Raw genomic sequence first — 24,467 nt, forward strand, 5'->3', positions numbered from 1 at the left:
GTACAAACAGATTATTTATGCAGCAACGTTGTCTACGTTCAGAGGGAAGATCAGTAACACAGTAAAACCTCTGGCTACACAAATTCATCGCGTTCTGAATAAATAAAACTCCTCATTGAAGCCAAAGGGACGGTCCCATTGTTCCCAGATTGTGGAATATTTTTCATTGACCCGTGGAATATGGGCAAAACTAGCTGGGCCAGTGTTTTTTGCCCGTCCCTAGTTGGCGCTTGAGAAGATGATGGTGAGCTGTCTTCTTGAACTCAGTGCACTCCATGTGATGTAGGTAGACCCACAATGTGCCCCTTAGGGAGTGAATTCCAGGACTTTGACCCAATGACACTAAAGGAACAGCGATGTGTTTCCAAGTCAGAATTGAGAGTGGTCTGGAGGTGGACTTGTAGGGGGTGGTATTTCCATGTATCTGCTGCCCTTTTCCTTCCAGTTTAAAGTGATCCAGTGGAGAGCTGACTGACCCCACTGTGTCAGGGTCACTGATGTAGGGGGAGCAGACTGACCCCACTGTGTCTCTGTCACTGATCCAGGGGGAGCAGACTGACCCCACTGTGTCTGTGTCACTGACCCCAGGGAGGGAACGCTGATCCCACTGTGTCTGTGTCACTGACCCCAGGGAGGGAAGGCTGACCCCACTGTGTCGGTATCACTGACTCCGAAGAGAGCAGACTGATACCTTGTACCTTTAAGAAGGCTGTGTTTTGTGTTTCTCTTGATGAGGGAATTTATCAACCTGTTCCCAAGGTGTATGTTCCATGGAAAGCAGAGTAAATAACTTTGGGTTTTCTTAAATTACGACCAAAGCAGCATGAGGAAGTGGAGTCGGGCTCTCACCGATCCAGGGGCTCAGTGCTGCTTTCAGTTACTGAAGTTGCATTATTTGGTGTTGAAGCTATTAGTCACAGCTGTCACCTCTCTCTGCCGTAGGAAAAAAGCTTGAACTCTCTCTCTGCTGTGAGATTGTTTGTTTTGGTGTTCCCATCTTTTGGATTGGAGGAGATAGGAAGTGAGGGAAATCTGTTTTGCTGAATTTGCCTTTACTAAGGATCTGTTTATAGGATGTGACTGTATTGGAACAGTTGATGGGTAGAATTAAATAATATATTATTTTGTTCTGTATTCCGACAGGTTCAAGTTGTTTTTTTTCATTGTTTGCATTTTAATTGTGGTGTAAGAATTAAGTGTGTTTTGTGTAAAGCTCAACATTCTGACCAATCGAATTCCATCCAGAACAGAACACTCTAGAACTGTCCATGATGCTACCAGCGACGTATAAGGTTCGACATGACCGTTCTCAAACTCACTTGAAATATTGGCCAACAGAGTTCTGTACATTCTAGAAGGGGTGTGAGTGCATTGGAGAGGGTGCAGAGGAGATTGACCAGGACGTTCCCTGGGCTTGGAGAGTTTAGTTCTGAAGAGAGTTTGGACAGGCTGGGATTGTTTTCATTAAAGCAGAGGTGATGGAGAGAAGACATGACTGAGATGTATGAACTATGATAGCCATAGGGTAAACAGGAAGAGAACATTTCCCATGGATGAGGGGATTAAGGACAGGGGCAGAGATTTAAGTGAAGGAAACTGAACCCTTTAGTTGAAGGAGGAGTAGAGTGTCAACACCTAAATGGCTGGAGGATAAGAGAAAGAAAGTAACGTGGGCGTCTGGAAAGCGCAGCCTAAATGAGTGGTAGAGGTGTGAACCCTGAAGACAATTCAGAATTATATGACTGATATTTTGAAATACCACAGTGGACAAGGCTGCAGACTGATGGAGAGAGTGAAGCAAGAGGATACGACAGACAAGGAGTGAAACCCAAACCTCTCTGTATAGTCGGCCCTGACCCATACCCTCCCTGGTCTCACCCCTCCATCTCCCTTCAAACTGCTCCATCATCAGTCAGCTGTTTTGGGTTCTTCACTGAGCATGCCCAGTACACTGCAGGGAACAAAAAATGATTCATCCCCAGCTGCTGCTGTACAGATCGTGTGTGTCTCAGAGTCAGCTCTGAGACATCACCTGGGCAGTCTCAATCTGTACCTGTGTGTCTCTGACTCCGTGTCATTGAGCATCCTCCGTACACCCTAATGTCTATGTCTAGAACTGCTTTGTATATTCTGGAATATGAACACATTGTCAGCTGAGGAAGGTGAGGGTTTCAGTCCTCCCCGGCTTACTCCCTGTTTGATCGCAGTGAGGCCACTTGAACTGGACAGGTCAAAGTGTGACCTCACAGAACAAGTGTGACCTCACCGTGTACATCACAGAGAGAGTCCTGACATCACAACTGGTTTATTGAACTGGCTTCAACTGAGACACGAGGCTGTGTCAGGGAAACACAGGAAGGCTAGGTCACTGCACTGACCGTGTCTCTGGCTTATCTGTCTGGGAATGAATGTGATCAGAGAGATGATCAAAACAGCTGGAATTTACAAAGAGAAAACAAAGCTTTGAAAACACCATCAGCAATCCTATCATGCAGAAGTTTGAAAGGTTTTTTTTTAGATATTAGATTAGATTCACTACAGTGTGGAAACAGGCCCTTCAGCCCAACAAGTCCACACCGACCCTCCGGAGAGTAAGCCACCCAGTCTCATTTCCCTCTGACTAATGCACCGAATACTACAGTCAATTTAGCATGGCCAATTCATCTGACCCGCAATTCTTTGGACTGTGGGAGGAAACCGGAGCACCCGAAGAAAACCCACACAGATACTGGGAGAATGTGCAAACTCCACACCGCCGCCCGAGGCTGGAATCGAACCTGGGACTTGGTGCTGTGAGGCAGCAGTGCTGACCACTGAGTCACCATGCCGCCCTAAAAAAGGTTCGTGTAAAATTCTTCCTCTTGCACTGACTGAGGATTTGGGGGTAACTGGGGAGTAATGTTCGAGAGATTTATTCTGAGAAAGTTTCGGGCATATTGAAACCGGTGAGATACACAGAAGGTTCTTAATGAGGGACAGAAACTATCCCAAATGTCACCCTTCTCCTCGGACCGAGGCCAATCCCTCTGTTCATCCTTTTGAAAAGCATAAAGGGTGGTGAAAATTGTTCAGTGTAGAACTGATGTGCCAACAGTTTGAGGAGAGCCCAGAGACAATGTATGTGACTGGGAGGAAGACGGTTCAGAAATTGAGTTGGAGAGAGATTGATTGAAGTGGAGCTCCCTGTGAGAGAGAAGGATGGGAGAGGAGTTTGATGGTGAGGATTAGAGGGTAAGGCATTGTGGAGAGATGATAGTTATGATTTGGAGATGCCGGTGTTGGACTGGGGTGTACAAAGTTAAAAATCACACAACACCAGGTTATAGTCCAAGAGGTTTAATTGGAAGCACACTAGCTTTCGGAGCGACGCTCCTTCATCAGGTGATTGTCCTGATGTTGTGTGATTTTTAACTTTGGAGAGATGATGTCATGCTTCACATCATCGTTGCCCTCAATTCCATCAACATTGCCAAGGGTGCCAATCTCAAGAGCTTGCAGAGATGCGAACAATGCTCAGCATGTGGCCAATGAGCCCAATACTCCTCATTAGCGTAAAAAAATATGTTTGATATTAATCTTGAGATTTGTTATTTAGTTGGATGGAAGTCGCCATGGATTTGAAAATCTGCACTCTCTCTTGTACCTCATCCTGCAGACATGATTTGGAGGTGCCGGTTTTGGATTGGGGTGGGGTGGACAAAATTAAAAATCGCATAACACCAGTTTATAGTCCAATAGGTTTATTTGGAAGCACTAGCTTTCGAAGCACTGTTCCTGATCAGGTGCTTGTGATAAAGGAGCAACACTTCAAAAGCTAGTGCTTCCAAACAATTCTGTTGGACTATAACCTGGTGTGGTGTTATGTTTAACTTCTTGCAGACACATTTCATAGTCAAAGAACAAAGAAAATTTACATCCCAGGAACAGGCCCTTCGGCCCTGCAAACCTGTGTCAACACTAATCTACTCTCTAAGACCATAAGTCCATAAGACATAGGAGTGGAAGTAAGGCCATTCGGCCCATCGAGTCCACTCCGCCATTCAATCATGGCTGATGCGCATTTCAGCTCCACTTGCCAGCGTTCTCCCCGTAGCCCTTAATTCCTCTAGACAACAAGAACCTATCAATCTCGGCCTTGAAGACATTTAGCGTCCCGGCTTCCACTGCACTCCGTGGCAATGAATTCCACAGGCCCACCACTCTCTGGCTAAAGAAATGTCTCCGCATTTCCGTTCTGAAATGACCCCCTCTAATTCTAAGGCTGTGTCCACGGGTCCTAGTCTCCTCGCCTAACAGAAACAATTTTCTAGCATCCACCTTTTCAAAGCCATGTATTATTTTGTACATCTCTATTAGATCTCCCCTTAATCTTCTAAACTCCAACGAATACAATCCCAGTATCCTCAGCATTCCTCATATGCTAGACCTGTCATTCCAGGGATCATCCGTGTGAATCTCCGCTGGACACGTTCCAGTGCCAGTATGTCCTTCCTGAGGTTTGGGACCAAAACTGGACACAGTACTCCAAATGTGGCCTAACCAGAGCTTTATAAAGTCTTAGTAGTACATCTCTGCTTTTATATTCCAACCCTCTTGAGATAAGAGACAACATTGCATTCGCTTTCTTAATCACGGACTCAACCTGCATGTTTACCTTTAGAGAATCCTCGACTCGCACTCCCAGATCCCTTTGTGCTTTGGCTTTATTAATTTTCTCACCATTTAGAAAGTAGTCCATGTTTTTATTCTTTTTGCCAAAGTGCAAGACCTCGCACTTGCTCACGTTAAATTCCATCAGCCATTTCCTGGACCACTCTCCCAACCTGTCTAGATCCTTCTGTAGCCTCCCCACTTCCTCAGTACTACCTGCCTGTCCACCTAACTTCGTATCATCGGCAAACTTCGCTAGAATGCCCCCGGTTCCCTCATCCAAATCATTAATATATAATGCGAACAGCTGTGGCCCCAGCACCGAACCCTGCAGGACACCGCTCGTCACCGGCTGCCATTCTGAAAAAGAACCTTTTATCCCAACTCTCTGCCTTCTGTTAGACAGCCAATCCTCAATCCATCCCAGCAGCTCACCTCGAACACCATGGGGCCTCACCTTGCTCAGCAGCCTCCCGTGTGGTACCTTATCAAAGGCCTTTTGAAAGTCTAGATAGACCACATCCACTGGGTTTCCCTGGTCTAACCTACTTGTTACCTCTTCAAAAAATTCCAACAGGTTTGTCAGGCATGACCTCCCTTTACTAAATCCATGTTGACTTGTTCTAATCAGACTCTGCTCTTCCAAGAATTTAGAAACCTCATCCTTAATGATTGATTCTAGAATTTTACCAACAACCGAGGTTAAGCTGATTCGCCTATAATTTTCCATCTTTTGCCTTGATCCTTTCTTGAACAAGGGGGTTACTACAGCCATCTTCCAATCATCCGGGACCTCTCCTGACTCCAGTGACTCTTGAAAGATCTCAACCAATGCCTCTGCTATTTCCTCAGCAACCTCTCTCAGAACTCTAGGGTGTATCCCATCGGGGCCAGGAGATTTATCAATTTTAAGACTTTTTAACTTTTCTCGCACTATCTTTTTCGTAATGGCAACCATACTCAACTCAGCCCCGTGACACCCTTTAATTTTTGGGATATTACTCATGTCTTCCACTGTGAAAACTGACGCAAAGTACTTGTTAAGTTCTCCTGCTATTTCCTTATCTCCCATCACTAGGCTTCCTGCATCAGTTTGAAGTGGCCCAAAGTCTACTTTTGCCTGTCGTTTGTTTCTTATGTACTGAAAGAAACATTTACTATTATTTCTAATATTACTGGCTAGCCTACCTTCATATTTGATCCTCTCATTTCTTATTACACTCTTTGTTATCATCTGTTTGCTTTTGTATCCTTCCCAATCTTCTGATTTCCCACTGTTCTTAGCCACTTTATAGGATCTCTCTTTTTCTTTAATACATTTCCTGACTTCCTTTGTCAGCCAAGGTTGTCTAATCCCTCCCCGGTTAATCTTTCTTTTCTTGGGAATGGTCCTCTGTACAGTGTCCTCAATTATACCTACAAACTCCTGCCATTTTTGCTCTATCGTCTTCCCGGTTAGCCTCTGCTTCCAGTCTATTTTAGTCAGTTCCTCTCTCATGCCCTCATAATTACCTTTATTCAACTGTAACACCATTACATCCGATTTTACCTTCTCCCTTTCAAACTCCAGACTGAACTCTACCATATTATGGTCGCTACTTCCTAAGGGTTCCCTTACTTTAAGATCTGTTATAGAGTCTGGTTCATTGCAAAGCACTAGGTCCAGAATAGCCTGCTCTCTTGTGGGCTCCATGACAAGCTGTTCCAAAAAGCCATCCTGTAAGCATTCCATGAATTCCCTTTCTTTAGTTCCACTAGCAACATTATTTACCCAGTCCACCTGCATATTGAAGTCTCCCATGATCAATGTAACCTTGCCTTTCTGACATGCCTTCTCTATTTCCCGGTACATGTTTTTCCCTGGTCCTGACCACTGTTAGGAGGTCTGTACACAACTCCAATTATGTTTTTTTTGCCTTTGTGGTTCCTCAATTCCACCCACACAGACTCCACATCATCCGACGCTATGTCATTCAATACCATAGATTTAATTTTGTTCTTAACTAACAAGGCAAACCCACCCCCTCTGCCCACCTCTCTGTCTTTTCGATAAGTTGAAAAACCATGGAGGTTTAACTGCCAGTCCTGACCCCCCAGTAACCAAGTCTCTGTGATGCCTACTACATCATAATCATTCACTATTATCTGTGCCATTAGTTCATCGGCTTTGTTATGAATGCTACGAGCATTCAGGTAAAGTGCCTTAATGCTAACTTCCTTATCATTAGAGATGTTGGAAGTCACATGTCCTAAGTTATCCTTGCTTTTTCCGGAATTCTCAGTCTGCCTCAATTTTAAATCCGCCTGGAAACATGCTAGCCTGCTGCTTATCTTTCCATTTACCTCCATACTCCCTGTCGCTTTCACTTTACCTTCCCCCCAACTCAGAAGTTTAAAGTCCTACTGACCACCCTATTTATCCTCTTCTGTGATATGTATTGAAAGCCTATGTGGGTGGGGGGGGGGTGGAGACAAGCGAAAACAGGTCCTAATGTAGGTCATTTCGAAAGGGAAGCCGTGAAAAGTGAACTTTTGAAAAGCAGAGGATACCTGTATTTACGTGGGCATGTCATCGGCGAACTTGCAGCTGGCGTTGTTTGGAATTTGGCAACACAGCCGTGTGTGTACAGGGAGTACAGTAGGGGGCTGAGGATGCATCCTTTAGGTAACCAGTGTTGACTGTAATCGTGGTCGAGGTGCAGATACCTCTCTTTAAAAAATTGCGGTCTGTGGGTCAGAAACCGGGGGATGCAGTTGCAGAGGGTGGAGCCACGACGAAGGTCACAGAATTTTGAGATCAGTCTGGAGGGGATAACGATGTTGAAGATGGAGCTGTAGTCAGTGAACAGGAGTCTGGTGTAAGTGTCCTTGTTGTCCAGATGTCCCAGGGATGAGTGCAGGGATCAGGTTATGGCATCCGTTCTGGACTTGTTGCAACAGTCGGCAAATTATATGGGGTCAGGTCAGGCTGGGAGATTGGAGCTGATGTGGGCCAAAACCAGCCTTTCAAATCACTCCATGTTTATTCAGGTTAGAGCCACTGGGCGGTAATCATTAATGCATGTTGCATGTGCTTTCTCACTTACGAGGATGATGGTGGTCTTCTCGATGCAGGTTGGCAGTTCGGATTGTAAGAGGGAGAAGCTGAAGTTGTATGCGAATACCTCTGCCAGTTGGTCCTCAGAAGATCTGAGTACACAGCTGGGAACATCGTCCAGGTCCGTCACTTCCCTTGCCTTGACTCTCAGGAAAACCAATAATGTCTGCAGCGGTGACAGCGGGCACAGATACATCCGGGGCTGTCGGGGCAGGTTTCAGCCTGGCAGTCACACAGTCATTCATAATAGACATTACTCCCCCCACCTCCCTCCATCGTTATCAACACACAGTGACATTCGTTGGTATAGATACCACACAGTTAGTGGCCAGACTGAATGCCATCAATAGACTGGGATTGTGCGCCGTGATGAAGTAAACTCACCACAAAACGGGGCAGGGTGTGCTTCTACTGAGAGTCAGTGGAGCAGGAAGTGAAGACTTTGCAGGTGTAATTCCACTCAAGCCATTGCTTCAACATGAATGGAGTCAAGCACCTTGAGTGTTGTGCCTTGTAGATGGTGGACAGTCCTTAGGGAGCCAGGAAATGTATTATACATGGACAAACTGGAAAAAGGACCTGAAGGCAGTTTTGCTAAGTTTGAAGATGATGCAGTGATGGTTTGCTGGGAAGATGATATTGAGGAAATGGGGAGGCTGCAGAAAGACTTGGACAGTTTTGGATTGTGGGAAAACATGTGGCTGATAGAACACAGTATGGAATCGTGTGAGATTATTCACTTTGGTAGGCGGAATAGAGGCAGACACTATGTACTAATAGGATCCATTCAATCTGAAGCACAAAAGGATTTTGAAGCACTCGTCCTCCCTTATGGTTGATGTGCAGGTTCAGTTGGAAGTTACGAAAGCAAATGCAATGTTCACGTTCATTTCAAGAGAACAAGAATACAAGAGAGGACACATACTGCTGAGAATGTAAGGGGCTTTGGTCAGACGGCATTTGGCACAATGTCAGCTGCTGAGGGATGACGGCTTGTCATATGAGCGGCAGTGTGTGTACTCGATGGAAATTTGAAGAATGGCGGGGGGGGGGGCATCTGATTGAAACTGATCGATTACTGCAAAGATTGATACAGTCAGTGTGTAGAACATATTTCCACTAGACAGAGAGACAATGCTAAAACAGCACAGTGCAGAATTGTAAGTCTCTGATCTGCTCTTGTATTTATAAGTTGATTTAACTTCACGTTCTGGTCAGTGGTAACCCCTGTGAAATAGACGGTGGGAGGATTCAGTGTAGCCAGTAGTCCATTAATCTGTTGAATGTAAGCTACTATCTGTGAGTCTTACCTGGCGGGAGTACATTGTCTCTACTATGATTGTCATTTGTAATCTCGTCATTTTGAAGGATTGAGCCTGTTACACCAGTATTGTTGATTTTAACCAAAAAGGTGCAATTTATCACAGCACTCAGCAACAATATGTCATCGAATACGGAACACCTTTCCAATAACAGAAAAAGTCTAAAATATTCACTACTGGAAACATTGTATTCCTGTTCGTGTTCAAATCAGATAATCTGTCCCATCGAGATGCTCAACTTGGAACAATTTGTTTAAAAAATGTATTTTTTGGATGTGGGCATCACTGGACGGGCCCAGCATTTCTTGCCCATCCCCAGTTGCCCTTGAGAAGGTGGTGGTGAGCTACCTTCTCGAACTGGTGCAATCCACGTGCTGTGCGTTGACCCACTAGTGATTAAGGAGTGAATTCTGGTGTTTTGAACGAGCAACAGGGAAGAAACGTCAATATATTTCCAAATCAGGATGTTGACTGGTTTGGAGGGGAATTTGAAGTTGGTGGTGTTACCAAAAATCTACTGCCCTTTTCATTCTACATGGAGGTGTTCGTGAAATTGGAAGGAGTTCTCTGAGGATCTTTGTGGAATTTCTGCATTGCGTCTAGTAGATAGTACGCACTGCTGTTCCTGAGCGACCGTGTGAAGGGAGTGAATGCTTGTGGAGGTGGTGCAAATCAAATGGGCTGCTTTATCCTGGATGGTGTCAGGCTTCTTTAGTGCTGTTGGGGCTGCACTCAGTCAGGCAAGTGAGGATTATTACATCTCATTCCTGACTTGTGCCTTGTAAATGTTGGACAGGCTTTGGGAAGTCAGAAGGTGAGTTAATCGCGCAGTATTCCTAGCCTCTGATCTGCTCTTATCTGTGACGAGTCCAGTTGAGTTTAAGGTCAATAATACCCCCCAGGATTTTGATAGTGGGGAAATTTAGTTATGATAATGCTGCTGAATAACAAGTGGTTATATTGTTTCTTATTCGTGATGGTCATTGTCTGGATTTGTGTGGCACGAATGTTACTTGCAACTTGTCAGCCCAAGCCTGGATAATCCCCACTCCCGACCTTATGATGGAAGGAAGGTCATTGTTGAAGCTGGTGAAGATGTTTGGACCTAGAACATTATCCAAAGGGGCTACTGCAGAGATGTTCTGCAGCAGAAATGACTGACCTCCAAGAACAATGACCATCTTCCTATCTGTCTGGTATGACTCCAATAATGCAGTGTTGGCCTGCGATACCGTTTTTGCTTGGGGTCCTTGATGTCACATTTGGCAGAATGCAGCCTTAATGTCAAGAGCTGGAATTCAGTTCCTTTTTCGTTGTTTGAACCAAGGCTGTGATGAGGTCAGGAGCTGAGTGACCCTGGTGGAACACAAAATGGGCGTCCCTGAGCAGGTGCTGCTTGATAAACCTGTTGATGACAACTTCCATCACTTTACTGATGATGGAGAGTAGACTGATGAGGCGGTATTTGGATGGGTTGACTTTGTCCTGCCTTTTATGTACAGAATATACTTGAGCAGATTTCTCCATTGTCTGCTTGTAACCATACTGGAACAGGTTGTCTCGGGAAGCGGGAAGTTCTGGAATACAATTCTTCAGGACTATTGTTGGCATGTTGTCAGTGTTATAGCCTTTGCAGTATCCAGTACCTTTAACCGTTTCTTGATATCAGTCAATCGGATTTGCTGACGACTGCTATCTGTAATGATGGGGACCAGGAGAGGAGGCCGAAATGGGTCATGCACTCAAAACTTCTGACTGAAGATTGATGCGAAAGCTTCAGCATAACTTTTGCACTGATGTTCTGGGATCTTCCATCATTGAGGATGGCGGGATATTTGTGGAGACTTCTACTCCAGTGAGTTGTTTGATCATCCACCACCATCCATGATCAGATTAGGAGGACTGCAGAGCTTAAATCTGATGCATTCGTTGTGGGATAGCTCAGTTCTATCTGTCCCTTGCTGTTTATGTTATTTGGCACGCAAGTATTTCTGTTTGGAAGCTTCAGCAGATTAACATTTTATCTTTGTATATTCCTCGTTCTGCTCGTGGCATGCCCTCCTGAACTCTCCATTGAACAAGAGTCGACCCTCCTCCTTGATGGTAATGGTTGAGTGGGGGAATATGATGAGTCGTGACATTACAGTTTGTGCTGGAGTACAGTGCTGCTGCTATTAATGATCCACAGTGTCTTATGGATGCTGGTCTTGAGTTCCTCGATCTCTTCGAAATCTGTGCCATTTAGCATGGTGATAGTGCCACACAACACAATAGAATTTATTCTGAACGTGACCGTGAGACTTTTACCGATACTGTCACGGACAGATACGTCTGCAGTTGGTAGATTGGTAAGGATGAGGTCATGTATGATTTTATCCCCTCCTGTTCTTTCCCTCACTACCTGCTGCAGACCCAATCTAGTAGCTATGTCCTTTCGGACCCGACTAGCGTGATCAATAGTACTGCTGCCAATCCATTCTTGGTGGTCGAGATTTGAAATTTCCCAGCCAGAATAGGCTTTGTGCCCTAGCCTCAGTCAGCGCTTTCTCCAAGTGTTGTCTAACATAGAGGAGCACTGATTCACATGAGGAACGACGTTACGTGGTAATCAGTAAGAGAATTCTTTGTCCATGTTTAATCTGAAGCCATGGGCCTTCATTAGGTCTGGAGTCAATTCGGGAGACTCCCAGAGCAACTACCTACCGACTATATCTCACTGAGCTGTCCCCTCTTCTGGATCGGTCCTGCCTTTGGTGCAGGACATATGCAGGGATGGTGATGGTGGTGGCTGGGTTATTTTTGAAAGGTATGATTCCGTGAGTATGACTATGTCAGGCTGTTGCTTGAATAGCCTGGAAGGCAGTTGTCCCAGTTTTGACACTACCCCTTAGATGATAGTAAGGAAGTCTTCGGAGGTTCTACAGTGATGTTTCTAATGTTGACTTTTCCAGCGCACAGTTTGATGCCAGGTGGTCCAGCCGGTTTCATTTCTTTGAAACTTTGTAACCATTGGTCGAAGTGAATGACTCACTGGACCATTTCAGGGAGCGATTGGGAGTCAATGACGTTGCTTTGAGTCTGGATTTGCATGTCAGCCAGACCAGGTGAGGATAGAAGATTCCTTCATTGAAGGATATTAATGATCCAGATGGATTTTTCTAAAAATCGGCAATGATTTTATTCTCATAGGTAGATTCATAATTCCAGGGATATTTTAAATTTACTGACTGGAATTTCCACCATCTGCAGGGGCGGGATTCAAACATTGGTCCAAAGAAGAGGAGCTGATTGATCTGGATTGATAATCTATTGGTCACACCATGAGGCCTACTTGGAACCACATGTTGTACTCAACTGCTATTTCTTGTGTTGCCCTGTTTTTCATTCATTGATTATGTTATTCTGGAATCTCATCCATCATTAAATCCTGATTGAAATACACAGTCATGAACATTGTCTCGATTGCTTGAATTTCATTCAATCTGTTTGGTTTGAACAGACATTTCAAGTGAGCTGCACATCAGAAAAGAACAGGAAGTAGGAATGGCTGACTGTGCACTGTACCTGTAACCGGACCAGCATGTCTTGGTTTGTCAGTTAGTCTGATCTTCGAGTTGGATAAACGATTGGCAGGACGTCAAGGGTCGAAGGGTCTGCAATGTGCTGTACTGTTCTGTGTTTTATGTTTCACCCAGCCTGTGGATGCTTATCAATTGTTGAATGTGTGAGGGAGTGATATGTGTAAAATCAGGAAGCTGGGGAGGGGCGTTAGCCCAAAACTCCAGTTATGTTGTTCATTGTTCCATTCACCTGAATGCCAGTCTGTGCGGTGTTCTACACCAGGCAGGCTCCGCCAAGTTCAGTTGTTAACGTGATTCTTGTCATTTTGCTGCTCTTTTCTTCAGATACAATCTTTTGGGTGACCCACGTATTAATCATATGTTTGCTATGTTGAGTGAATTCGGCAAAAATAAGACATCAACTATGATTATTCAACTGAACTATAATCTCCGAAAAGAATTAGATTGATTCTATATTTATGGATCAAAAATATAAACCCCTGTCAAGATTTTCTAACACAGAAATAAAGAATGTACATTTTATTTTGCATTGAACAAACAACATGGATGTAACTATTTTGGCGATCAGAATCACACACAATGTCAGGATTCAAAACAATGCATTGTCACTTCAACATTTTGAAAGTGTTTGGCTTCTGAATGATTACATGTTCAGGGTGAGCAAACGATTGAACAATCAAATAGAATTATCGTTCTTATACATTTATACATAATCAATCAGTTTAATTTCTCACTGAAATGTACAAGCTTCAGCTATTTGCCAGCAAATTAGAAGTGACTATAATTCAACATGAACTGTGAATATTCAACGAAATAAATGATTTGTGTTATCAAATTATACTGAACAATAATTTGAAAACGTTTAATCTTTAGCAAAAATGTTATTTAATTTGAAATGCAGACAGTGAACAAAAACGATAAACATATTATCATGTGAGGGAAAAGTCAAACCTTTTCAAAGAGACTTGTGCCAAAGCAATGACAGATTTGTTTTCGTAATCGGAATTCAAAATTTAAAATATTCATGTTCTGAGCAATAATTAGACTATATAATGAAGATGGTCTTGCAATACTTGCATTTTAAATGCTTATGCTGCACAAAATAATCAGACATGCGCGAGCATTTAGAATGGGAAATAATCGTATTCTGACTTTTATTCACATCAGACACATGATAGAGTGTGTGCACCACCTCCAGGAATGTCTCCAAAGCCCCTCCCATTTGCTAGCCTTAACTCTGCAGCCTGTTAAATTCATATTTCCAAATACATATCCAGATCTCTTTTTAATCTTCATCCACAACTCTCCCAGGCAGTTCATTCCAAATCCTAACAACTCTCTCAATAAAGAAGTTTTTCCTTATCTCAAACCTGGTTCTTTTATAACAATCTTGAAATTAGAACTCCTTGATGCTGTAATGCCAACTAATGGAAACAGAGTATTCCTGTTTTACTCTACAACTTTATTTCATACTTTTGAGCACCGCAATAAGTTCACATATTTGTCTGATCTCCTCCAGGAAGAACAAACCTTGCAGGAACTGTAACTAGCACTACATTGGAAAAACAGGCAGAAAACTAGCCACCTGGATACATGAAAACCACTTATCCAGAAAAAAAGACATGACCCTTTATCACTAGTATCCTTACATACAGATGAGGAAGTACACCATTTCGACTGGGTCTATCTAGGACAAGCCAAGCAGAGACACGCACGAGAATTCCTAGAAGCAGAGCATTCCAACCGGAGCTCTATCAACAAACACATCGATTTTGATTCCATCTAACACTCTCTGATAAAAAGAACCGGACAGAAAATCACCAATACTGGAAATTACATCACTGACTCAAGGAAACCTAATCACTTAAATAGCAAGTGGGACATAATACCAGACTTCACCAGAGGCTCACTGATAATGTTCCCTAGTCCAGTGATGAACCATCTGAAAATGAACTCTCCTGCTCAGTGAGCAAACTGACATCCAGAAGAAGTGCAATTTCTCTCAGCCTCCATTACCTAAATCCTTCATTCCAGTTATCATTCCAATTATTTTAAGGTTATTTGTATTCTTCTGGAACGTAATTTGGTGTCTGTCTGTCTTCTGAATATGTGTGTGTTTTGGGGGGGGGGGGCGGTGTGTGTGAGAGAGAGAGAGAGGGCGAGAAAGACAGACGGAGAGGGAGGCAGAGACAGAGAGAGAAAATAATCCTCTACAATTTCTGGATTACTCCCCGTGCCATGTGGAAAAGAGGGAAGGATGAGGAAGACAGTATAGCTTACAACGTTGTTAACAAGCTCGTTCAAGGGTGAGGATTTCAGATTGTTGGATCATTGTGATCTCTTCCAAGACAGACGGGGAACTGTACAAAAAATACAGGTTGCATCTTAACTGGACGAGCACCAACATCCTTGTGGAGAGGTTTGCTCGTGCAAGTCAGATGGATTTGAATAAACCAGGAGAGTGAGAACCAAAGCAGCAGATCAGGAACTGAGTAGAAGGTTGGCGTGAATAGGATATCAGACACAGCCAGTCTAATGACCATGCCGAGAGAAGGAATCAAATCAGTCCAAAATGTGAGTTGGGAGTTTGAATAAATTATTGAGATTAGGCGCAAGTTTTTCAGGGATTAATAAATAAGGATGGAGAGTGTGGGGGATGTGAGGGAGTGAGGTGTGTGAGAGCAGAGAGACAGTGCACAAGAAAATGATAAAGTGGAAAGAGGCTGGATGGGGAATTCTGTGAGAAACACTGGCAGATAAAACACTGGAAAACTTGTAATTTGTCAAAGTGAATACCTGGGAAATAATTTATTATGCTTCAGCGAAATAACATCCTTATTGCTAGAGTTGTTTATTATAATAGAGGAAAAGCTGAGTTCAAACTATGGCTGTAACTATAATAATGGTGGCAAACAGCTAGAATAGTGTCAGTGCTGTTGTTGGACAATGCTTGCTCAGAGCATGTGAATTACCCTGGATGTTCCCAGAGAAGGCGGGGCTGAGTTTGGTTGAGTAAATGCTGAAGCTGCATGAGATGTTGCTGCTTTGTAATACAGAAACTTACTGAGTACCATCAAAGGAACAAAGCAGCAAATGCCATTGCTTATTGTTTCAGAATATACCAGAGTGTTCATGGCTGCCACTGCAAAGAATCATGCAATGAAAAACAGGCTCATCACGTCTGTGCCAGCAAGTGCACATCCAAAGGCTTTTTAAACGTTTGTGAGGTTACCTGCCTCAACCACCTTCCTAGACAACGCATTCCAGATTCAGACTACCCTCTCAGTTCGAAACACAGTCCACAAATTCTCTCTCAAACCCCTCCCTTTCTCTTTAAAAGTGTGTCCCTTTGTTTTTGATCCTTTGACTAAGGAAAACAGCTGTTGTCTGTTCATCCTCTCCATATCCCTTATACTCTTGTATACCTGTACCAGATTCCCTCCTCAACCGTTCCTGATGCAAAGAAAAAACGAGCAAATCTAGCCCTCCTCTTTCATACTCACTTTTGAGTACTTACTTGTCTTGTTACTTCTGACTTGCATCTTCCCAATTTATCGGTGTTAAATTTCATCAGGCCATTGATCTGGCTATCTGAATAATCTGTTTCTATCCTCCTGTAGCCTAACACTTCCCTCCTGACTGTGATCCACCCCCAGCCCATCTTTGTGTCATCCACAACATTGATCATCATTTCACTGCTCCCCACCTCCACATTCTCACAATCGTCATTTCTGAATATCACAGACAAGCCGTGATTTCCTTCCTGTTCTCCAGATGTTATTCAGAGGATTATTTGACAATTCCAATTTCTTGCTTTCCCTATTTTAGTGAATTTATGAGTGATGTAATTAACACATTTTATGAGGGTGCCACACATAGCATTTTCCCTTGTAACCCTTGTAAATAAATTAGGATAAACTGGGTTTGGCATCTTGCACTGGAACTTTAGCATTTTGTGTGGCACTATTCTTTGTAACATTCCCTGCAATAGCCAGAGCTGAAGAAATTTTTCATCTGCAGGATGGACGTGGACTCATGCATTGTATGTTTAAATAAACGATTGTGATGGGGATAAATATTCAATTAAATTCTATATTATGTCCAAACTGCAGAAGGTCAAGCCATATTCTCATATCCATCTTGAATTGGAAGCAAATACATACTGGAAAGTAATCAAAAATATTGAAACACCACAGTAGGGGAGGAAAAAACATGTCTTCTGCACTTGATGGAGATATAGAACATGTACAACCTTAACAAGGATCAAGCGATAGAAGAGAGACTACAAGAAATCCTTTCTTAATTTTGAATGGAATCCAGATCCCGATTTTCTTGAACAGTGATGGTTTCTCATCCAATCTCACCATCCAGTCTTTTCTGTATATAAACCAATATTTTCCGTAATACCATCAGTTCTGAGGAAGGGGCACTGGACCTGAAACGTTAACTCTGATCTCTCTGCACAGATGCTCCCAGACCGACTGAGCAGTTGCAGCAAACTCTGTTTTGTTTCAATATTTTCATCGCAAGTTCTCACAATACAACACGTCATCGATATTTAGAGCCCTGTCAAAGAGAGGAACTTTGTAATTTGTCATTTAATGTTCATAGCAAATTACTCGAGATTCAACTGAGATAACAGCTTTGCTGTTATCATCTCAGATCAGACACTTTGTCACAGTTCAGAAAGAAGAAAGAAGGGTGGCACGGTGGCACAGTGGTTAGCACTGCTGCCTCACAGCACCAGAGACCTGGGTTCAATTCCCACCTCAGGCGACTGTGTGGAGTTTGCACATTCTCCCCGTGTCTGCGTGGGTTTCCTCCAGGTGCTCCGGTTTCCTCCCACAGTCCAAAAGTGTGCAGGTTAGGTGAATTGGCCATGCTAAATTGCCTGTAGTGTAAGGTGCAGGGTATATGTAAGGGAATGGGTGTGGGTGGGTGTGCTTCGGCGGATCGGTGTGGACTTGTTGGGCCGAAGGACCTGTTTCCACGCTGTAAGTAATCAAATCAAAATCGCTGGAGCGAAACTCAGTAGATCTGGCAACATCTGAGCAGAGATGCAAAAAAATTGACCTTTGATTCTGATATGACTTTTCAGAACGGTGTCACATCATAGGACATATGTTAATTCTGTTGCTCTCTGCAGATACTTCTTCATCTTTTTCGCTTCTCCAGCAATTTATGTTTATATTTCATGTTTCCATTATCTCTATATTTCATGTTTCTTGACAGGTCTACATGTTGAACTTGGTAATATTTGGACAATGTGGTTATTTCTCGTTTCTATTACAGTTGGTATTCCTGTGACACCTGAATTACAACCGAAATCTGCTTCTTCTTTAAGATAGAAAGTAAAAACAATTCTGAACAACCTTTAAATCGCAGGAAATCTATTTTTTAAAATATATTTTAGATGCAGCTGACCTCCATGAAATAATAGGGATAGATTTTTGATGATGGAACAATCTGTGTCCTTCATTGAACAAGCTTGTTTCCCCACTCTACAAATGCTTTCAATGCATAACATAGAATTATTACAACAAAGGTGGTGAAAACTCAGCCCATTGTCTCTTCCAGTTTGGAATGAGCAATATCTCTACTATTATTCTCCAGTATTGTCCCCATAGCCCTGCACATTTTGTTATTAGTATCTGCTTTTAATTGTAAGCATCCTGCAAGATATGAAAAATATGATCAACCTCAAACAAAAACAGACGTTGGAGGGAAAGCTCTGCAGGTCTGGCTGTATCTGGAAAGAGAAATCAATGTTAATGCTTCAGGTGCGGTGACCCTACTCAAACTGTATTCCCAATGATTAAATGATGTGTATGTAAAATATAAAATATCCTTGTTGTGAACTATATTTAATTCTATCTGACGTTAAGAGTGTTGATGACATGTGGAATATCATTGTACTCCCCATGCAGTCTCCACAGCCACTGCCCCCATTCCGCCCTATCTCCCAGCCAAACCTGAATCATTAATTCGTAAGTCTTAATGAATAAGTTCACTTTTTGTTTTGGACGAAGGAGAAAAAGTGTAACAATTACTGCTTTATAGCAAATAAAACTGCATTAAAATGTTTGTCCATTTGTATAAATTAATTAATCAAGCATATTATGAATGGAAGGTACAAAGTTTCTTTATTAGACCAGGAAGAGGAACATTCAGAGAAGTCCACACTTCCTGTCTATGTGCAGAGCATATGCACCCAATGACAGTGTGTTGGCTGGCGTTTCTTCCCGTGGAGGAGAGATCAGCCCAGTAACAACGTCCTGATTGTGTTTCTTTTTTTGTGGAGGGGTGAAAATTCCGGGTAAGATGGTTACAGCATTGCAAACGTACAACAGGTCAGAATCATCTAGCCTGCGAAAAGAAAACATCAATCATTCTCCCTCACAACTGACTTCACTTGAGCAATTAGTGATGGGAGACGTGACCAATAGCCAGCGATGTCAGCATCCAGTCCAGTCTAGTTATTTTGTGAACTGAATGCGCTGTATTGAAAGCTAGAACAGTTTGCTCAGTGACTGTGATTGATGTCAGTCTCCATGCATTGTAACTGTGTCACTGGAGGGTTTCCCTCTCCTATTGGTGAGGGGCTTCACTCAGTGCGCTATCCCAGTGTTGGAGCTGATGCATCAGCTCCAACAATAACAAAGATCAGTAGCTGCACAGACGTGGAGAGGACAGATCTGAATCTGAGAATAATGGTCTGGATAATTAAACCAATGGAGAGGAGGCTCTCCTTGGGACTTTTCAAAATTTTTCTCTGTTGGGAATTTGTACCATATCGCATATTAGTGGCACTGATCATTATTTTGGGCGAGGTGAGGGTGTGCTACTCACCTATTCTCTCTATTGTTGGTGTTCTCTACCTCTGTCCATTCATTAATCCCATAAACAATTTTGAACTTCATTGCAATTGCTGTTATCTATATTTGTCACAGAAAGAAAGAATTATCTTCAATTCAACTTGCTGTCTCCATTCATCTGAATTGCAGACATCTGAGAACAAAACTATGGACAACCTCGAGATCCCTTTTTGCCCTGACTGATTTATGCCTCGTGTTCTCTCTGTCACAAACCCTGTCTACTACCAGCTCATAATATCCCCAGTCTCCATCTCTGCGTCAGTGCTGGTTCTGAACAACCCATTGTCTGCACGTTGGTAAAATTCAGACTTTATATTTCAAGCTCTCTTCTGGTCACTTTTCCAGTTACAAGAATTTCAATAACCAAATTGTTCTTGTCTCGGACGTTACTTCATAATTAGGACAATGTATCAGAGTAAGAATGTAGTTTGATGTAATTCAGGAGCAAAGCTTATTAAACGAAAGACATTGTTTCAAGCGATTTGTTTCAAGTCTTACCACAGCTTATGGCAGAACTTCAATAAAAATGATAAGAATTGGAATAAAAGTGAACTTCACGAAAAAGAACCATAAGCCCACATTTTGTCTGTAAATCTTGCAGTTTCACTGATGACCTTCGGTAAAGAAATCTAATGTTACTACCCGGTCTGGGTTAAGTGTGAATTCAGACCCATATCAATGTGCTTCACTTTATATTGGCTTGTGGAATGGCCTCACAATCAGGACAATTCGTGATGATTAACAAATGCTGCCCTGGCAGAGATGCCGACTTCCCATGGAATAACAAATTTGAAGATTAAACCAAATAAAAGAAGATGCTGGAGATCTTATATTGCATGAGAAATGGAAAGAAAAGAACATAAATTGCCACGGAGCTTTTCTGAACTGAAAACAGTTGGAAAATAGTGTAAATAATGCTAGTTACTGGGAAGTCTGTTTTGAAGGGGAGGAGGAGGGAGTTAAATCGATAGAGAAATAAAGAGATAGAAGAAAAAGAACAAACAACAGTAATGATGATCAGCTGGGATGGAAATAAAATGTGAGATTCACCTCATTTATTTTTAACTTTTCCCATCTTGCTGAATATCTTGCCCATGCCGGTACATGGATACCCCGCTTTTCAAAAATTCGCTTTTTGCCACTTCAGTTTCCGAGAAACCTCCAATTGTAAGTATCTGACCTGCTTTTGTAAGCCTTGTATTTGATTGGTGATTTTACTTCACGTTCTGTTCAATGGTAACCCCTATGATATGGATGGGTGGAGTATGCAGTGTCAGCCAGTAGTCCATTAAAAGTTGAATATAAACAGCGATCTGTGAGTACATCGTCTCTCCGATGATTGTCATTTTCAGTGTGGTATTTTCGAAGGATTGATCCTGTTACGCCAGTATTAATGAATTAAATAAAACAGATGCAATTTATCACAGCACACAGCAACAATAAGTCATTGAACACTGAACACCCTTCTAATAACAAAAAGTCTACAATGTTCTGTATAAGAAACACTGCTTTCCTGTTCATGTTCAAATCAGATAACCTGAACCATTGAGATGCTCAACTTGGAACTATTTTTTAAAAATCTTGTTTTGGATGTGGGCATTGCTGGATGGGCCCACCATTTCTTGTCCGTCCCTCGTTGTCCCCTTGAGAAAGTGGTGCTGAACTCCCTTCGTGAACCGCTGCAGTCCACCTGCTGTGTGTTGACCCGCAATGCTATTAATTCCAGCGTTTTTACACAGCAACAGTAAAGGAACGGCGATATATTTCCACATCAGGATGTTGACTGGTTTGGAAGGGAATTTGTAAGTGGTGGTATTCCCATAAGTCTGCAGCCCTGGTCATTCTAGACGAAAGTGTTCGTGGGATTGGAAGATGCTGTCTGAGGATCTTTGGGGAATTTCTGCATTGTGTCTAGTAGATAGTACACACTTCAACTACTGAGAGACGGTGGTGGAGGGAGTGAATGCTTGTGGATGTGATGCCAATGAAATGGACTGTTTTGTCCAGGATGGTGTCAAACTTCTTGGTGTTGTTGGGTCTGCACTCATTCAGGCAAGTGAGAGAATTCAATCTCATTCCTGACTTGTGCCGAGTAGATGATCGACAGGCTTTGGTTAGTCAGGAGGTGAGTTACTCGCACAGTATTCCGAGCCTCTGATCGGCTCTTATATTTATGTGGCGAGTCCACTTGAGTTTCTGGTCAATGATAAGCCCCAGGATATTGATAGTGGGGAATTTAGTAATGGTAATGCTGCTGAATACCAAGTTGTTATATTGTTCCTTATTGGTGATGGTCATTGTCTGCCATCTGTGTGGTTTGAATGTTACTTGCCACTTATCAGCCCAAACCTGGTGAGGGTCCAGATCTTGTTGCATTTAGGCATGGACTACTTCCATATCTGAGCATTTGTGAATGGTGCTGAACATTGTGCAGTCATTGACAAATATCCCCACGTCTGACCTTATGATGGAGGGAAGGGTATTGATGTAGCAGCTGAAGATGCTTGGATCGAGGCTTTATCTGAAGTGTCACTGAAGATATTACCTAGTATGGTGATGAAACCTCTGATAATGAACCTTCCAGCTCAGCGAGCAAAACTGCATTCACATTATCCTGAGAGACTGCTGCAGAAATGTTCTGGAGCAGAGATGACTGACCTCCAACAACAATGACCATCTACCTATCTGTCAGGTATGACACCAATAATGGAGTATTTGCCCGCAATACCCTTTTTGGTCGGGTTCCATGATGCCACATTTGAAAGAATGTAGCATGATGTCAAGGGCTGGAATTCAGCTCCTTTTTCAATGTTTGAACCAAGGCTGTAATGAGATGGATAGATATGGACAAACAGAAGTACGAAGTTTTATTTAGAAATTTCTCTGGACTGCAAACCCTTTGGGTGTCATACACTGTGAGCAGTGTGCTGATACTGGCTGTCAGCCCAGATCACTTATTCCCAATAATGTCAAATAGCTAGGTTGCTGACAGCTAACAAAGTCCATTCGGCCAATAGATTAGTACCATGGAGAAGGTGGATTTTTTAAAAATAGACTATGCCAAGAAGAGCAGGAAATGATAACAACCCCCACTGTGTGAGAGACTGATCCAGGGAATCTCAGTCAGGTGGATCACTGACTGGCGTGGAAATTAATCTGACTGGACTCAGATGTGAGCAAGAGCAATGCTTTATTTTTAACCACTGCAGGGAGCCAATACACTTGGCAAACACACCTTGTGTAAGGGCCCTAAACATTATTAACGTATTCCTTTTATGTCCTTCTTATCACACGCTCAATGACATCCCCTTGCCGTGGACATAACTGTCTTTATGTTTTCCTTTGCTTTTCTGCTGAATTCGCCTGCTCTCCAGGCCAGGTTGAATGTATACAAAATTCAGTAAAGACAAGCTGTCTCTTCGACTGCAGAATTCAGCAAAGTGTTTGCAACTTTCAGAAAACTTTTAGAATTAGCATAGCATTCTCTTTCAGATTTTACAGAAAATGATAAGTTTGTTTCTTTTCTATTACACTGACAGAGGGGAAATCAGGATCTCAGCTGTGGATCAAATAATGTTTGATAAATATCACACACCACTTACATAGTCTGTAATACACATTTCAATTTATATAGCTCCATACATTTTAACAACCGCATCTCTTTGTAGTTTGCATATTTCCGTCTGTACAGAAAATCACTTTTCCCTGTATTTTGTATTGCATAAATGCATTTCATTAATATTGTCTCTGCTAACTCCTCATTGCAGATGTACCCTTGAATCTGTTCTTCATATGAGTTATAAAGAGTAACGTTCCAATGCTAGTAATTGCGGAAAATCACTGTCCCTCTGCCCAGACTGAACAGTCATGTCCCCGAGTCCTGGCCATTTTCTCTCTTTTCCCAAATGTCATAATCACAATGTAAATGAAGTCTAGTAATTGATCCTTCATCATAGTTCTTTAGCATCGATAACATCAGCAACATAACCCACACCTGCCTCTCTGATTCTGGAATAACAATCTGAATTGTGGTTGTCATGTTCAATTCTGTTTTAACATATCCATGCCGTTTGTTTGTTATAAAACCACATTGTCTCAGGCAAATTTTGCCATCAGATCATGGATGAAAGATGTTCTCTCAATGTGTTACTGATATTGCAATGACTGATCTGTAGTTACAGGATTTGTTTCTCTGTGTATTGAGCAGCGAAGCATGTTTATGGTCTGTTAAACCTCTGGCATTATTTCCATATTCAAGGCAGACTGAATGATTACAAACAATCACTCTTCCATCTTCAACATTCCTTCCTTCAGTCACACCCACATATCACACCCAGAATGCATGAATGTTCAAAGTTATTTTGAATTTTAATGAAAGAGTATTGAATTGAAAGGGATTAACTGAGCTGTTTATTCCGCGATTGTGATTATGTTAGTCTCCATGGATCATATGCGTCCCAAGAGAAATTCCCTCTTCTATGAATAAGGGAATGTTTTCAGTGTTTTATCCCATCGTATGATCAGGAGCATCACCCGCACCAGTAACAGGGATCCGCAGCTTCAAAGAGAGGGTGACGAGAGATCAGAAACTGATAGCAGTAGACTGGAATATTCCAACAATGGGCAGGAGTTTATCCGATGGTCTTTACTGGCTTTCCCAGCCTTGGATATCATTAGTATCGTGGATTGAAGATGTACTGATAGTTATTCAAGTTGGTTACTATCCTATCCTTGCTATAGTTGGTACTCCTGGTAAGCCTCTCGAGCTGCCTAGTGAAACAGTCGAAACTGAATTTATGATCATGATATGTAAATTTTGGAAAGGTGCAAGTCAACGTTTCCATTTTCAATCAAAGATTCCATTCCTTCGAAATTATAACGAACAAAGTACTCAATACCAGTTGCTCACCAATATGCGAGGATGAAACAGACTGTCCTCAAC

The sequence above is a fragment of the Chiloscyllium punctatum genome, chromosome 18 (genome assembly GCF_047496795.1).
Source record: "Chiloscyllium punctatum isolate Juve2018m chromosome 18, sChiPun1.3, whole genome shotgun sequence".
NCBI classification, from domain to species: domain Eukaryota; kingdom Metazoa; phylum Chordata; class Chondrichthyes; order Orectolobiformes; family Hemiscylliidae; genus Chiloscyllium; species Chiloscyllium punctatum.